This window comes from Heptranchias perlo, chromosome 1, assembly GCF_035084215.1.
Source record: "Heptranchias perlo isolate sHepPer1 chromosome 1, sHepPer1.hap1, whole genome shotgun sequence".
NCBI lineage: Eukaryota > Metazoa > Chordata > Chondrichthyes > Hexanchiformes > Hexanchidae > Heptranchias > Heptranchias perlo.
The window spans coordinates 145,525,224-145,541,489 of record NC_090325.1 but is presented as its reverse complement, the minus strand read 5'-3'; the positions used below and the strand labels follow the sequence as shown (position 1 = coordinate 145,541,489).

The 16,266-nt window shown below is 44.7% G+C and overlaps 1 protein-coding gene across 1 annotated transcript in view; it reads right to left on the bottom strand.

The window, feature by feature from the left end:
* The window catches only part of slc10a7 (solute carrier family 10 member 7), a 293,348-nt gene that overhangs the window by 164,728 nt on the left and 112,354 nt on the right, over positions 1-16,266 (bottom strand). The gene's annotated exons all lie outside the window — the stretch shown is intronic.

Here is a 16,266-nt window from a genome sequence, read left to right as displayed (position 1 = left end):
AGCAATCTAGGGTAAAAAGGTCTCGAAAGACACAAAAACTTGACAATCTTTAAGGATCTATTTTTGTTGTCTGCCTTCATCATCAAATAAGAGTGATCATCATCAAAGAAAGATTAATTATCTTAAAATGAAAGCTCTGTGACTGCTGCCGGAGAAGCAGATTTGCCCCAAATGATCTGGTGTTCCCGATCACTGGCCAGCTGAACGCTGATGGAGTAGAACCCCCGTGTCTACGGTCCCAAATGGCCACCTGGTTGCCATCAGTGACTCCATGGATTTGGCAAAATTAGCAATGTCATGAAATTGAGAAGCTGTGTCATGTTCCTTTTCAATTGGAAAGGAGATGCTGGCCCTGCTGAACAATGTAACAGTCACCTGCTTGATATACCTGTGAACAGTAAATTGGCTGATACTGCAGATGTTCTCTGTGCTAGTCTGGAAGGAGCTCAAAACAAAAATTGAGAGGGGAACTTGAACTGCTACTGGCAATGCCATCCCTGTAGTGCAGGTTGTCTGGAAGTTTTCATCAAGCAGATGGCACAGTTATGCAGTTGGAACTTGGAAGGGTAGTAAACAGTGAGGAGGATAGTGATAGACTTCAAGAGGATATAGACAGGCTGGCCGCATGGGTGGACACATGGCAAGTGAAATTTAACGCAGAAAAATGCAAAATGATACATTTCGGTAGAAAGAACGAGGAGAGGCAATATGAACTAGAGTGCACAACTCTAAAAGGGGTACAGGATCAGAGAGATCTGGGGGTATATGTGCACAAATCGGTGAAGGTGGCAGGGCAGGTTGAGAAAGCGGTTAAAAAAGTATACGGGATCCTGGACTTTATCAACAGAGGCATACAGTACAAAAGTATGGACGTCATGATGAACCTTTATAAAACATTGGTTCGGCCACAACTGCAGTATTGTGTCCAGTTCTGGGCACCGCATTTAGGAAAGATGTGAAAGCCTTAGAGAAGGTGCAGAAGAGATTCACTAGAATTATTCCAGGGATGAGGGACTTTAGTTACATGGATAGACTGGAGAAGCTGGGGCTGTTCTCCTTGGAACAGAGACGGTTGCGAGGAGATTTGATAGAGGTATTCAAAATCATGAAGGGTCTAGACAGAGTAGATAGAAAGAAACTGTTCCCATTGGCGGAAGGGTCAAGAATCAGAGGGCATAGATTTAAGGTGATTGGCAAAAGAACCAAATGTGACATGAGGAAAATTTTTTTTTTTTTTAAACACAGCGAGTGGTTAGGATCTGGAATGCACTGCCCGATGGGGTGGTGGAGGCAGATTCAATCATGACCTTCAAAAGGGAACTGGATAAGTACTTGAAAGGAAAACATTTGCAGGGCTACGGGGATAGGGCAGGGGAGTGGAACTAGCTGGATTGCTCTTGCACAGAGCCAGCGAGAACTCGATGGGCCGAATGGCCTCCTTCTGTGCTGTAACCTTTCTATGATTCTGTGCTTCCTGCAGAGGTAATTACACTCATCATTGTAAAGGAAGTGTGTAAGGGTCTGCAAACATGGTTGATAGCATAACGGCATGTGCGTGAAATCCAGCACTGGTGCCAGCTGATCATCTTGGCATAACTTGTTTGTTCTTCTTTGTCTCTTAAGCATTAATGTGCGATTGGGGTGTTTTGCAAGCAAATCCATATTTGATATAAGGAGGAAAACCCAAAGATGTTTTATAAATACATTAAGAGCAAGGGATAACTAAAGAAAGAGCACAAAAAGGTAACCTATGTGTGGAAGCGGAAGACGTTGGTATGGTTCTTAATGAATACTTTGCATCTGTCTTCACAAAGAGAGGTACGATACAGACATTGTAGTTAAGGAGGAGGAGTGTGAAATATTGGATGGGATAAACATAGTGAGAGAGGAAGTATTAGGGGGACTAGCATCTTTGAAAATAGATAAATTACCAGGGCTGGATGAATGTATCGCAGGCTGTCAAAAGGAGCAAGAGAGGAAATAGCGGAGGCTTTGACCATCATTTTCCAATCCTCAGTGGATACAGGCTTGGTGCCGGAGGATTGGAGGACTGCTAATGTTGAACCATTGTTTAAAAAGAGAGTGAGGGATAGACCAAGTAATTCCAGGCCAGTCAGTCTAACCTTGGTGGTGGGCAAATTCAGAATCAATTCTGAAGGGCCGGGATAAACCGTCACTTGGAAAGGCACGGAGTAATCAAGGACAGTCAGCATGCATTTGTTAAGGGAAGGTCATGTCTGACTAACTTGATTGAATTTTTTGAGGAGGTAACCAGGAGGGTCAATGAGGATAGTGCATTTGATGTAGTCTACATAGATTTTAGCAAGGCTTTTGACAAGGTCCCACATGGCAGACTGGTCAAAAAAGGTCAAGCTCATGGGATCCAAGGGAAAGTGGTTAGTTGGATCCAAAATTGGCTCAGCGGCAGGAAGCCAAGGGTAATGGTCCACTGGTGTTTTTGTGACTGGAAGGCTATTTCCAGTGGGGTTCCGCAGGGCTCAGTACTAGGTCCCTTGCTTTTTGTGAATATATTAATGATTTGGACTTAAATGTAGGGGGCATGATTAAGAAGTTTGCAGATGATACAAAAATTGGCCATGTGGTTGATAGTGAGGAGGAAAGCTGTGGACTGCAGGAAGATATCAATGGGGCTGGTCAGGTGGGCAGAAAAGTGGCAAACGGAATTCAATCCGGAGAAGTGTAAGGGGAGGGCAAACAAGGCAAGGGAATACGCAATAAATGGGAGGAACAGAGGGACCTTGGAGTGCATATCCACAGATCCCTGAAGGTAGCAGGACAGGCAGATAAGGTGGTTAAGAAGGCATATGGAATATTTTCCTTTATTAGCCGAGGCATAGAATATAAGAGCAGGGAGGTTATGCTAGAATTGTATAAAACACTAGTTAGGCCACAGCTTGAGTACTGTGTACAGTTCTGGTCACCACATTACAGGAAGGATGTAATTGCACTAGAGAGGGTACAGAGGAGATTTACGAGGATGTTGCCAGGGCTGGAGAATTTTAGCTATGAGGACTGATTGGATAGGCTGGGGTTGTTTTCTTTGGAACAGAGGATGCTGAGGGGTGATTTAGTTGAGGTATACAAAATTATGAGGGGCCTAGATAGAGTAGATTGGAAGGACCTATTTCCCTTAGCAAAGAGGTCAATAACCAGGGGGCATGGATTTAAAGTAATTGGTAGAAGGATTAGAGGGGAGCTGAGGAAATTTTTTTTCACCCAGAGTGTTAGGGGTCTGGAACGCACTGCCTGAAAGGGTGGTAGAGGCAGAAACCCTCAACTCATTTAAAAAGTACTTGGATATGCACCTGAAGTGCCATAACCTACAAGGCTACGAACCAAGTGCTGGAAAGTGAGATTAGACTGGGTGGCTAATTTTCGGCCGGCACGGTCACGATGGGCCGAGCAACCTCCTTCTGTGCCATAAATGTTTTATGATTCTATGGCTGTGTTACTAAGTGGTTGTGTCCCTTTGTAAGCTCCCTTCCGCACATACATTAAATCTTCCGCACATAGTTTGAATGGGAAGATTTAATAATGGGTGGGACCTCTGCTTGAAACTTGGAAAAGTGAATTCTACACATCACTGCCTTCAGTTAAATGCATTAATCACACACAATCAAGGTCTTGTACATTTAATGCAAAAGCTGCATCTATCAATGAGAAAAGGGTTGAGAAATGTGTATTCGGAGTGGGTACTCAATGAAGTCACAACAGAATTTTCTGGTCCCTGCTTTTAAAATTAACACCTTCAGGAGCATTCCTGGACATCAAAATAAACCCTATTATGCCATACTCAACTTCATATTTCAGTAATCTTTTTGCAATTCTTTTGATCCAGAACTCTACACTTTTAACATGTGACAAAAATTCCAATAGTTAAGATTTACTGTATAAACAATAGAAGAGTGTACAAAAATGGCAACAAAAAAAAATGGATAAGCCTTTAGGTAGCATTGGATAAACAAACTCCTTGGAAAGGAAAAACAGATTACCACAAGGCATACTGGAATTGCAAATATCCATTAATTATAAACACACTAGAAAGCCCCAAGATGCATTCGCCAATTAACCTTGGCAGGTTTGGCCATTTTGTGTGCCATTTACCTCAATATGGCACATAAAATGGTCAAACCTGCCTAAGCTTTGTAAATAGCAACCTAATCCAAGAATGATTGTACTGGTGCCAAATAGAATGCAGCAAAACCACATTATATGTTAAATCGTTTTAAAACAATTTGCTTTTAATGCATTTAATAAACAACTTGTCACAGTAAACAATGTCACATGGGCTGATAGAACGTGGAAAGAAAATCAATTAAAATGAAGTCACAGCACTGGAGAGTGAATTGTTGCTGGCAGTTATTTGATATAATGTGCTTAATATTTCTAGTAAGTCAAATTAACAGAATTTCACTATCCCAGTTATATAGAAAAAGGACACAAAATCCCTTAAGGACATGTTCCAAGCAACAATATAAAAGTGATTTACAAACACAATGGTTTAACTACGTGGAATTGACCCTTCAGAGTGGTCTATATTATAAATTACAATTAAAATACACAACTTTACCTTCTTATTATACATCTCGATTCCAATAAAGAGCAAACCTAATAATTAAAAACAGTTATCTCTAACTCAAATTTTCACTACAAAAGACTGAGGAAATGGGGGCTCAGGGAGAGAGATGGAGAATGGGAAATGCGGGCAGGGAGCAAGGGAGACTGGGAGCTCGGGGAAGCGAGGAAGACTGGGGAACGGGGCCTCGGGGAGAGAGGGAAATTGGGGATGGGGGATCAAGGGATGAGAGGTCGGGGAGGGAAGAGGTCGGGGAGGGAAGGGGGCTGGGAGTTTGGAGGATTGGAGCTCAAGTGGGGGTTGGACCAGCATTTCCTGCAGAGCCAGGAGCAGCAACAACAACATGGTGAGCTGCAGCGGCACTGAGAGGGGCGCAGCCAGTAAAGGGGTTAGTGAAAACTGGGGACTTTTCTGTGGGTAAATAGTGAAAGACTGTTTCCATTGGTGGGCAAGTAGGGAACGGAAACCAAGGATTCCCACTGGAAGAACGATGGGGGAATGAGAGGTGGAAGGTTCTTGAATTGAGGGCTATTAGCATTGTGGGATCCTTCGCCACATATAGCTATTGAGGTAAAGACTAAAACTTAATTTAAAAGGGAAGGAGATAAATATTTGAAAAAGAATATAAAAGAATTTGCGGGGGATTGGGGTTACAGGAGAGAGCACTTGCACCGGAGGCCGAATGGCCTCTTAGTATGCTGTAATTTCTATAATTCTATGAAAACTCTCCTTTATTGAGTTTGAGCTCAGGGAGTGTTTAGAAATGTTGGTGCCGAGATGAGTTCAGGATGATGTGCCCTGTGAGAAGTGCCCCAAACACTGAGCCCACTGCACTTTGTGCAATCTCCCGGTTTGGTTCAGGTTAGTCTGTGCCACCCAGTTTTGACGTGTGGTCCAAGTACAGATCAGCTCTGACTCAGGTTCCCAATTCCCTCTGACTGAGGAGTGTCACCTTCGCACAGAACTGAAGTCCAAAGAGATAGGGAGAGAGAGATTGGACCTCTCTCTTTGGATTCCCTCGCCACCTAATGTGGCATCAATGGGGAGCCTGACCGCATCTTGTGCGGCGCAGGGGATTGCTGGCTGTGGTTTCAGGGTGAATATCAGCCGGTTATAGGATTACTACTAGTTACAGGTAGGGTATCAGGGCATTACACTTATTATTACCTGTTACATATAGACTGCATTGTTGTATTACTGTTAGTTATGAGCGGAATTGGAATGTTACCAGTATTACTATTAGTGAGTTTCCATTAGTTACTGATGGAATGAAAGTTCTTTGCACCTCTGGTTTCCCCTCTTCCCTGCCCTCGGTTTCCCCTCTTTGCCTCGTGGTTCTTGGAACTTCTCACGCAACAGCTGCTGGCGCAAAACCATAAGCAAAGCTACTGAATTACAACCTTTATAAGGTGAATGCAATAACATTAAGAGATGTCACGTGATCATGCATCACAAGCTCAGATGTCATGTGGTCAGAACATCACATGATGAAACCTCCAGGAATGCCTCCAACCAGAGTTCACAACCCAATCCACCATTCAGCACTACTTCCACCTTGATCAGTCAAAATGGCTTTGGGGTCCTATTGATGTCATAGGACCCTGATTTAAATATCTAAATAAGCCTCCTTCTGGCAAACTCCTAGGCTGCCTAACAAAAGGACCTGAGCAAAATGGTGTCAGTCAGCACAGCAGTGGGAACTGGATTGTAAGTTTGTTCCCCGTGATTTTCAGGCATTACCACCCCGTTTCTGCCCGGCAGAGCCAGTGAAAATTTACCTTTGTGTTTGTGCTTTTTGACCGGTTGATTGTTTAATGAATATGTCATTTAAGCCAATTCTCACTGGATACTTTTTCATGCCCTATGGACATATTGTACAACAACACGACACAAACATTTTAATTATACAGATAAATATTAATAGGAGAAAAAGGAAAAGGTAACATAGATCAGAAAAGTCAAATAAAATGCAATTAGAGAACATGAGAAGCAAAGCTACAATGTATTTCCTGACAGGCTATCCTACTTGTAGGTACCAGTATAACAATTTGTTATAGAGGATCTGAAACTATCATACTTGGTACCTACAAATTCATAACTTAAAGAGCATTTAATTAACAATCGAGGCCACCAATTTTTCAAGTATAGAATTAACCATCTGAATATATGACTGATGGACAAATAGTGGGGAGAATAAGCTTGCAAGCTTTTATCTGAATGTACTTTTCTTTTGACTATTAAGATATATGAAACATGACATCTGTTTCAAATATTTCATGCGTTGCTGTTAATATTTGACTGTAATTGTATGCATGTAATAGTTTCCCTATTACTATCAGCCATGGGTCTGTGATAACACGCTCGTCTCTCAGTCAGAAGGCCGTGGGTTCAAGTCACTCCAGAAACTTGAGCACGGAAACTAGGCTGTCACTTCAGTGCTACACTGGAGGAGGGGCACTCTTTCAGACGAGATGTTAAACTGAGGCCCCATCGGCCTCGCAGGTGGATGTAAAAGATCCCGTGGCACTATTTCGACGATGATGAGGGGAGTTCTCCTGGTCAATATTTATCCTTCGACGAACATCACCAAAACAGATTATTTGATCATTGATTTGTCACGCTGCTTGTCCGACATCCAGTGCTGGATGAGCAGAAATTTCCTCCAACTTAATACTGGGAAAACTGAAGCCATTGTCTTTGGTCCCGGCCACAAACTCTGTTCCCTAGCCATGACTCCATCCCTTGCCCTGGCCATTGTGAGGCTGAACTAGACCGTTCGTAACCTTGCCATCCTATTTGACCCTGCCCATTCCTAATTGCCCTTGAGAAGGTGGTGGTGAACAGCTTTCTTAAACCGCTGCAGTCAGTGAGGTGACGGTTCTCCCACAGTGCTGTTAGGAAGGGAGTTCCAGGATTTTGACCCAGCGACAATGAAGGAACGGCGATATATTTCCAAGTCGGGATGGTGTGTGACTTGCAGAGGAACGTGCAGGTGATGTTGTTCTCATGTGCCTGCTGCCCTTGTCCTTCTCGGTGGTAGAGTTCACGGGTTTGGGAGGTGCTGTCGAAGAAGCCTTGGCGAGTTGCTGCAGTGCATCCTGTGGATGGTACACACTGCAGTCACAGTGCACCAGTGGTGAAGGGAGTGAATGTTTAGGGTGGTGGATGGGGTGCCAATCAAGCGGGCTGCTTTGTCCTGGATGGTGTCGAGCTTCTTGAGTGTTGTTGGAGCTGCACTCATCCAGGCAAGTGGAGAGTATTCCATCACACTCCTGACTTGTGCCTTGTAGATGGTGGAAAGGCTTTGGGCAGTCAGGAGGTGAGTCACTCGCCACAGAATACCCAGCCTCTGACCTGCTCTTGTAGCCACAGTATTTATGTGGCTGGTCCAGTTAAGTTTCTAGTCAATGGTGACCCCCAGGATGTTGATGGTGGTGGTTTCGGCGATGGAAATGCCATTGAATGTCAAGGGGAGATGGTTAGACTCTCTCTTGTTGGAGATGGTCATTGCCTGGCACGAATGTTATTTTCCACATATCAGCCCAAGCTTGGATGTTGTCCAGGTCTTGCTGCATGCGGGCACGGAATGCTTCATTATCTGAGGGGTTGCGAATGGAACTGAACACTGTGCAATCATCAGCGAACATCCCCATTTCTGACCTTATGATGGAGGGAAGGTCATTGATGAAGCAGCTGCAGATGGTTGGGCCTAGGACACTGCCCTGAAAAACTCCTGCAGCAATGTCCTGGGGCTGAGATGATTGGCCTCCAACAACCACTACCATCTTCCTTTGTGCTAGGTATGACTCCAGCCACTGGAGAGTTTTCCCTCTGATTCCCATTGACTTCAATTTTACTAGGGCTCCTTGGTGCCACACTCGGTCAAATGCTGCCTTGATGTCAAGGGCAGTCACTCTCACCTCACCTCTGGAATTCAGCTCTTTTGTCCATGTTTGGACCAAGGCTGTAATGAGGTCTGGAGCCAAGTAGTCCTGGCGGAACCCAAACTGAGCATCGGTGAGCAGGTTACTCGTGAGTAAGTGCTGCTTGATAGCACTGTCGACGACACCTTCCATCACTTTGCTGATGATTGAAAGTAGACTGATGGGGCGGTAATTGGCCGGATTGGATTTGTCCTGCTTTTTGTGGACAGGACATACCTGGGCAATTTTCCACATTGTCGGGTAGATGCCAGTGTTGTAGCTGTACTGGAACAGTTTGGCTAGAGGCGTGGCTAGTTCTGGAGCACAAGTCTTCAGCACTGCAGCCGGGATGTTGTTGGGGCCCACAGCCTTTGTTGTACCTAGTGCACTCAGCCATTTCTTGATATCACATGGAGTGAATCGACTTGACTATTCCAATCGACAGCATCTCCCAAATCCGTGACCTCTACCACCTAGAAGGACAAGGGCAGCAGGTACATGGGAACACCACCACCTGCACATTCCCATCCAAGTCACACACCATCCCGACTTGGAAATATATTGCCGTTCCTTCATCGTCACTGGGTCAAAATCCTGGAACTCCCTACCTAACACAGCACTGTGGGAGAACCTTCACCACACAGACTGCAGCGGTTCAAGAAGGCGGCTCACCGCCACCTTCTCAAGGGCAATTAGGGATGGGCAGTAAATGCTGGCCTTGCCAGCGGCGCCCACATCCCATGAACAAATTTTTTAAAAACGCTGTCCTGGCCGGCCTCCCATCTTCCACCCTCCATAAACTTACGCTGATTCAAATCTCTCCTGCCCGTATCCTAACTCGGACCAAGTCCCATTCACCCATCACCCCTGTGCTCGCTGACCTACGTTGGCTCCCGGTCTGGCAACACCTCGATTTTGAAATTCTCATCCTTGTTTTCAAATCCCTCCATGGCCTCATCCTTCCTTATCTCTGTAATCTCCTCCAGCCCTACAAACCTCCGAGATGTCTGCGTTCCTCCAATTCCTGCCTCTTGCGCATCCCCAATTTTAATTGCTCCACCTTTGGCAGCCATGCCTTCAGCTGCCTAGGCCCCAAGCTCTGGAATTCCCTCCCTAAACCTCTCCACCCCTCTACCTCTCTCTCCTCCTTTAAGTCGTCCCTTAAAACCGACGACTTTGGCCAGTCACCTGTCCTAATATGGCTCGGTGTCAAATTTTGTTTGATAACGCTGCTGTGAAGCGCTGTGGGACTTTTACTATGTTAAAGGAGCTCTATAAAAGTGAGTTGCTGTTGTTGTATTATTAATCTCATTGCTGTTTTTCAGACAAAGGATAGTAGAAATTTGGAATTCTCTCCTCTAAAGGGCTGGGGCAATTGGAGCTTTCAAGACTGAGATTGATAGATTTTTGTTAATTAAGGGAATCAACCAATAGGGAGCTAAGGCAGGTAAATGGGGTTGAGGTACAGATCAGCCATGATCTAACTGAATGGCGGAACAGGCTCAAAGGGCTGAATGGTCAACTCTTATTCCTGTGGACTTGCTGTGCGCACATTGGCTGCCTACATTACAACAGTAATACATTTAGGGAGGGCTTACAAGGCAAGGGAATACGCAATAAATGGGAGGATACTGAGGGGTGTAGAGCAACAGAGGGACCTTGGAGTGCATGTCCACAGATCCCTGAAGATAGCAGGAGAGGTAGATAAGGTGGTTAGGAAGGCATAGGGAATATTTTCCTTTATTAGCCGAGGCATAGAATATAAGAGCAGGGAGGTTATGCTAGAACTGTATAAAACACTAGTTAGGCCACAGCTTGAGTACCGTGTACAGTTCTGGTCACATTACAGGAAGGATGTAATTGCACTAGAGAGGGTACAGAGGAGATTCACAAGGATGTTGCCAGGACTGGAGAATTTTAGCTATCAGGAAAGATTGGATAAGCTGAGGTTGTTTTCTTTGGAGCAGAGGAGAGATTTAATTGAAGTGTATAAAGGGGCCTAGACAGGAATAGGAAGGACCTATTCCCCTTAGCAAAGAGGTCGATAACCAGGGGGCATAGATTTAAGGTAATTGGTAGAAGGATTAGAGAGGAGCTGAGGAGAAATCTTTTGACCCAGAGCATGGTGGGGGTCTGGAACTCACTGCCCGAAGAGGTGGTAGAGGCAGAAACCCTCACCACATTTAAAAAGTACTTGGGTGTGCACTTGAAGTTCCGTAACCTACAAGGTTACGGACCAAGAGCTGGAAAGTGGGAAGAGGTTGGACAGCTCTAGAATGGTTATAGCATAAAAGAAGGCCATTCGGCCCATCGTGCCTGTGTCAGCTCTTTGAAAGAGCTATCCAATTAATCCTATTCCCCTGCTCTGTGCCCATAGCCCTGTAAATTTTTTTCTTTCAAGTATCTATCCAATTCTCTTTTGAAAGTTAATTGAATCTGCTTCCGTCACCCTTTCAGGCAGTGCATTCCAGACCATTACGAATGACTGCATAAAAAAATGTTTCCTCATGTCGCCTCTGGTTCCCTTGCCGATCACCTTAAATCTGTACCTCTGGTTACCAACCCTTCTGCCATGGGAAACAGTTTATCCTCGTTTACTCTGTCAAATCCGTTCATGATTTTGAACACCTCTATCGAATCTCCCCTTAACCTTCTCTGTTCGAAGGAGAACAACCCCAGTTTAGAATCATAGAATGGTTACAGCACAGAAGGAGGCCATTTGGCCCATCGAGCCCAGGCCAGCTCTTTGTAAGAGCAATCCAGTTAGTCGCATTCCCTGTAGCCCTGCAAGCTTTTTCCCTTCAAGTATTTATCCACTTCCTTTTTGAAAGCCACGATTAAATCTGCTTCCACCACCCATTCAGGCAGTGCATTCCAGATCATAACTACTTGCTGCGAAAAAAAGTTTTCACTCATGTTGCCTTGGTTCTTTTGCCAATCACCTTAAATCTCTGTCCTCTGATTCTCGACCCTTCCACCAATGGGAACAGTTTATTTTCATTTACTTTATCTAAACCCTTCATGATTTTGAACACTTCTATCAAATCTCCTCTTAACCTTCTCGGCTCTAAGGAGAACAACTCCAGCTTCTCCAGTCTATCCAATAACTGAAGTCCCTCATCCCTGGAAGCATTCTACTAAATCTTTTCTGCAAGCTCTCTAAGGCCTTCACATCTTCCTGTGCCCAGAATTGGACACAATTCTCCAGTTGTGGCCGAACCACGGTTTTATAAAGGTTCAACAGAACATCCTTGCTTTTGTACTCTGCATATATTTATAAAGCCCAGGATCCTGTATGCTTTTTTAACTGCTTTCTCGACCTGTCCTGCCACCTTCAAAGATTTGTGCACATATACCCCCAGGTCTCTCTATTCCTGAACCCTCTTTAGAATTGTACCATTTACTTTATGTTGCCTCTTCCCATTCTTCCTGCCAATGTGTATCACTTTGCACTTCTCTGCCTTAAATTTCATCTGCCATGTGTCCGCCCATTCCATCAGCCTGTCTATGTCCTCTTGAAGTCTATTACTATCCTCCTCACTGTTTACTACTTGTTTTGTGTTTTCTGCAAATTTTAGAATTGTGCCCTGTACACCCTAGTCCAAGCCATTAACATATATCAAAAAAAGCAGTGGTCCCAGTACCAATCCGTGGGGAACACCACAGTATACTTTCCTCCAGTCCGATAAACAACCGTTTACCATTACTCTGTTTCCTGTCACTTAGCCAATTTCGTATCCATGCTGCCACTGCCCCTTTTATTCAATGGGCTTCAATTTTGCTGACAAGCCTATTATGTGGCACTCTATCAAATGCCATATTCACATCATCAACCGCATTGCCCTCATCAACCTTCTCTAATACCTCATCAAAAAACTCAAGTCAGTGTGACAGGACGGTGTGCAGACAACACAGTGAACTGCTGAGAGTTTGGTAAGTGTGGGAGTTTAAGGGTTAATCTCTTTAAAATCAAGTGCATATTGCTTTCAACTGTTTAAGTTCAATTGCTATCAACTGTTTAAGTTCAAATTTAAAGTTTAAATTTTTAAGTTTCTGTCAGGCTTCAACAGAGAGAGCTGCTGCAGTAAGTTAATTGGTTAGCTAGATTAAACTGGTACTTGAAGGTGGGGCAGGCCTGACTCATCTGAGTCACAAACTGTTAGAAATACAGGAGCCTGTCAGTGTGACAGGACGGAGTGCGGCAGGACAGAGTGATCTGCCGAGAGTTTGGTAAGTGTGGGAGTTGGGGGAAGGAGGTGCTGCTTTGCCTTGCTTTTCCTAACTTTTTCCCCAGAGCGGCAGTGGACCTGAGCGTAGAAGACTGAGATTGGGGAATAGAAGCAGCAGCAGACCTGCAACAAGAGAAAACTACTGTGCGACATCACAGGTGAGGCAGGAGAGTCCGAGAGGTGAGCACAGTATAAAAGGAGAGACCTAGAGCGGGAGGAGAGTCTGAGAGTCTAAGGCAAGTCATGGCAGCACAGCTCACACCCGTGATATGCTCCTCCTGCACTATGTGGGAAGTCATGGACACTACCAGTGTCCCTGGCGACCATGTGTGCAGGAAGTGTGTCCAGCTGCAGCTACTGGCTAACTGTATTTCGGAGCTGGAGCTGCAGGTGGATTCACTGTGGAGCATCCGCGATGCTGAGACTATTGTGGATAGCACATTCAGTGAGGTGGTCACACCGCAGGTAAAGATTACGCAGGCAGAAAGGAAATGGGTCACCGCCAGGCAGAGTAAAAGGACTAGGCAGGTAGAGCAGGAGTCCCCTGGGGCTATCTCCCTCTCAAACAGATATTCTGCTTTGGATACTGTTGGGGGAGATGGCTTATCAGGGGAAAGCAGCAAGAGCCAAGTTCGGGGCACCACGGGTGGCGCTGCTGCACAGAAGGGGAGGAAGAAGAGTGGCAGGGCAATAGTGATAGGGGATTCAATTGTAAGGGGAACAGATAGGCGTTTCTGCGGCCGCAAATGTGACTCCAGGATGGTATGTTACCTCCCAGGTAGGGTCAAGGATGTCACGGAGCGGCTGCAGGGCATTCTGGAGGGGGAGGGTGAACAGCCAGTAGTCGTGGTCCATATTGGTACCAATGACATAGGTAAAAAAGGGAATGAGGTCCTGCAAGGTGAATTTAAGGAGGACTTCAAAGGTAGTGATCTCAGGATTACTACCGGTGCCACGTGCTAGTGAGTATAGTTGCAGGAGAATAGACAGGATGAATGCGTGGCTGCAGGGATGGTGTAGGAGGGAGGGATTTAGATTCCTGGGACATTGGGACTGGTTCTGGGGAAGGTGGGACCTGGACAAGCAGGACGGGTTACACCCGAGCAGGATCGGGACCAATGTCCTCGCGGGGGTGTTTGCTGGTGCTGTTGGGGCAAGTTTAAACCAGAGTGGCAGGGGGATGGGAACCTGAGCGGGGAGTCAGAAGGGAATAAAGTTGAGAGCAGCAAGAGAGGGGAAGACCCAGGGGAAATCTACAATACAAATAGTACAAACAGTTGTTCAAGAACAAGTGAAAGGGAAAAGCGTAGCGCAGCGGAAAGAAAGTGTACTTTTGGCACGACAGATAAAATAAAAACTAGAAGGCATAAGGCGATTAACCCAGCATCAAAGCTGAAGGTCAGGCTAGGGTGTGTGGCCCAACTAAGAGTTCTTTTTACAAATGCACGGAGTATAAGGAATAAATTAAATGAACTACAGGTACAAATTCAAATTGGAGGGTATGACATGATCGCTATTACTGAGACTTGGCTGCAGGATGGTCAGGATTGGGAACTAATTATACCGGGTTATAAGGTCTACAGGAGAGATAGGGAAAATGGAAGAGAGGGAGGAGTAGCCTTAATGATTAGAGATGAAATCACTTCAATGATAAAGGGGGACATAACAAGAGGTAAGCAGCCAACAGAGACCTTATGGGTTGAATTGAGAAATAGGAAAGGATCTAAGACTATAGTGGGAGTTGTATATAGGAGCCCTGGCAGCAGCTCTGAAGTGCTAGATTGTATAAATGCAGAGATTAGACAAGTGTGTAAGAAAGGCATAGTGGTCTTAATGGGGGACTTTAACCTTCACATAGATTGGGAAAAGCAGACTAGCAACTGTCAGAAAGGTAGTGAATTTCTTGAGTGTGTCCGGGATAGTTTTCTACAGCAGTATGTCCTAGAGGCAACAAGGGGGCAAGCCATACTAGATTTAGTAATGAGTAATGAACCAGATTTAGTTAACGGCTTAACTGTGCGTGAACATCTATCCAATAGTGATCATAACATGATCGAGTTCAATGTAGTGTTTGAAAGGGAAAAAGTGAATCAGCTGCTAAGATTCTAGGCTTGGGCAAGGCCGATTTCAATGGGATGAGACAGAGACTGTCCACAGTAAACTGGGCAAATCTGTTAATGGGTAAAACGACTGATAAACATTTAACGTGATACAGAATCGGTTTATACCCCTGAGGGGCAAGAACTCTACTTGCCAAAAAAAACAGCCATGGACAACTAAAAAGGTAATGGGCAGTATAAGACATAAGGAAAGGGCATACAAAAAGGCAAAAAGTGGCACAGATCCTGGCGAATGGGAAAGATACAAAGATCAACAAAGGGTCACAAAACAGATAGTAAGGGCTATAAAAAGAGAGTATGAAAAGAAACTCGCAAGGGATATCAAAACCAATACGAAGAACTTTTATAGTTATATTAGGAAAAAGAGGGTGGTCAGGAGCAGTGTTGGCCCCTTAAAAACTGAAAGTGGGGATACTGTCATTGACAATGGGGAAATGGCGGACATGTTGAACAATTACTTTGCGCCAGTATTTACAGTCGAAAAAGAGGATAGCATGCCGGAAATCCCAAGAAAACTAATATTGAATCGGGGACAGGGACTCGATAAAATTAACATAAGTAAAGCAACAGTAATGAAGAAAATAATAGCACTAAAGAGTGACAAATCCCCAGGACCAGATGGTTTCCATCCCAGGGTTTTAAAGGAAGTAGGTGAGCACATTGCGGATGCCCTAACTATAATCTTTCAAAGTTCTCTAGATTCAGGAACTGTCCCTCCAGATTGGAAAATTGCACATGTCACTCCGCTTTTTAAGAAAGAAGAGAGGGGGAAACCGGGAAATTATAGACCAGTTAGCCTAACATCTGTTGTGGGGAAAATGCTGGAGTCTATAATTAAGGATAGGGTGACTGAACACCTCGAGAATTTTCAGTTAATCAGAGAGAGCCAGTATGGATTTGTGAAAGGTAGGTCGTGCCTGACAAACCTGATTGAATTTTTGAAGAGGTGACTGAAGTAGTGGACAGGGGAATGTCAATGGATGTTATTTATATGGACTTCCAGAAGGCATTTGATAAGGTCCCACGTAAGAGACTGTTAGCTAAGATAGAAGCCGAGGGAATCGAGGGAAAAGTACGGACTTGGTTAGGAAGTTGGCTGAGCGAAAGGCGACAGAGAGTAGGGATAATGGGAAGGTACTCACGTTGGCAGGATGTGACTAGTGGAGTCCCGCAGGGATCTGTCTTGGGGCCTCAATTATTCACAATATTTATTAACGACTTAGATGAAGGCATAGAAAGTCTCATATCTAAGTTTGCTGATGACACAAAGATTGGTGGCATTGTAAGCAGTGTAGATGAAAACATAAAATTACAAAGCGATATTGATAGATTAGGTGAATGGGCAAAACTGTGACAAAAGGAATTCAATGTCGACAAATGTGAGGTCATCCACTTTG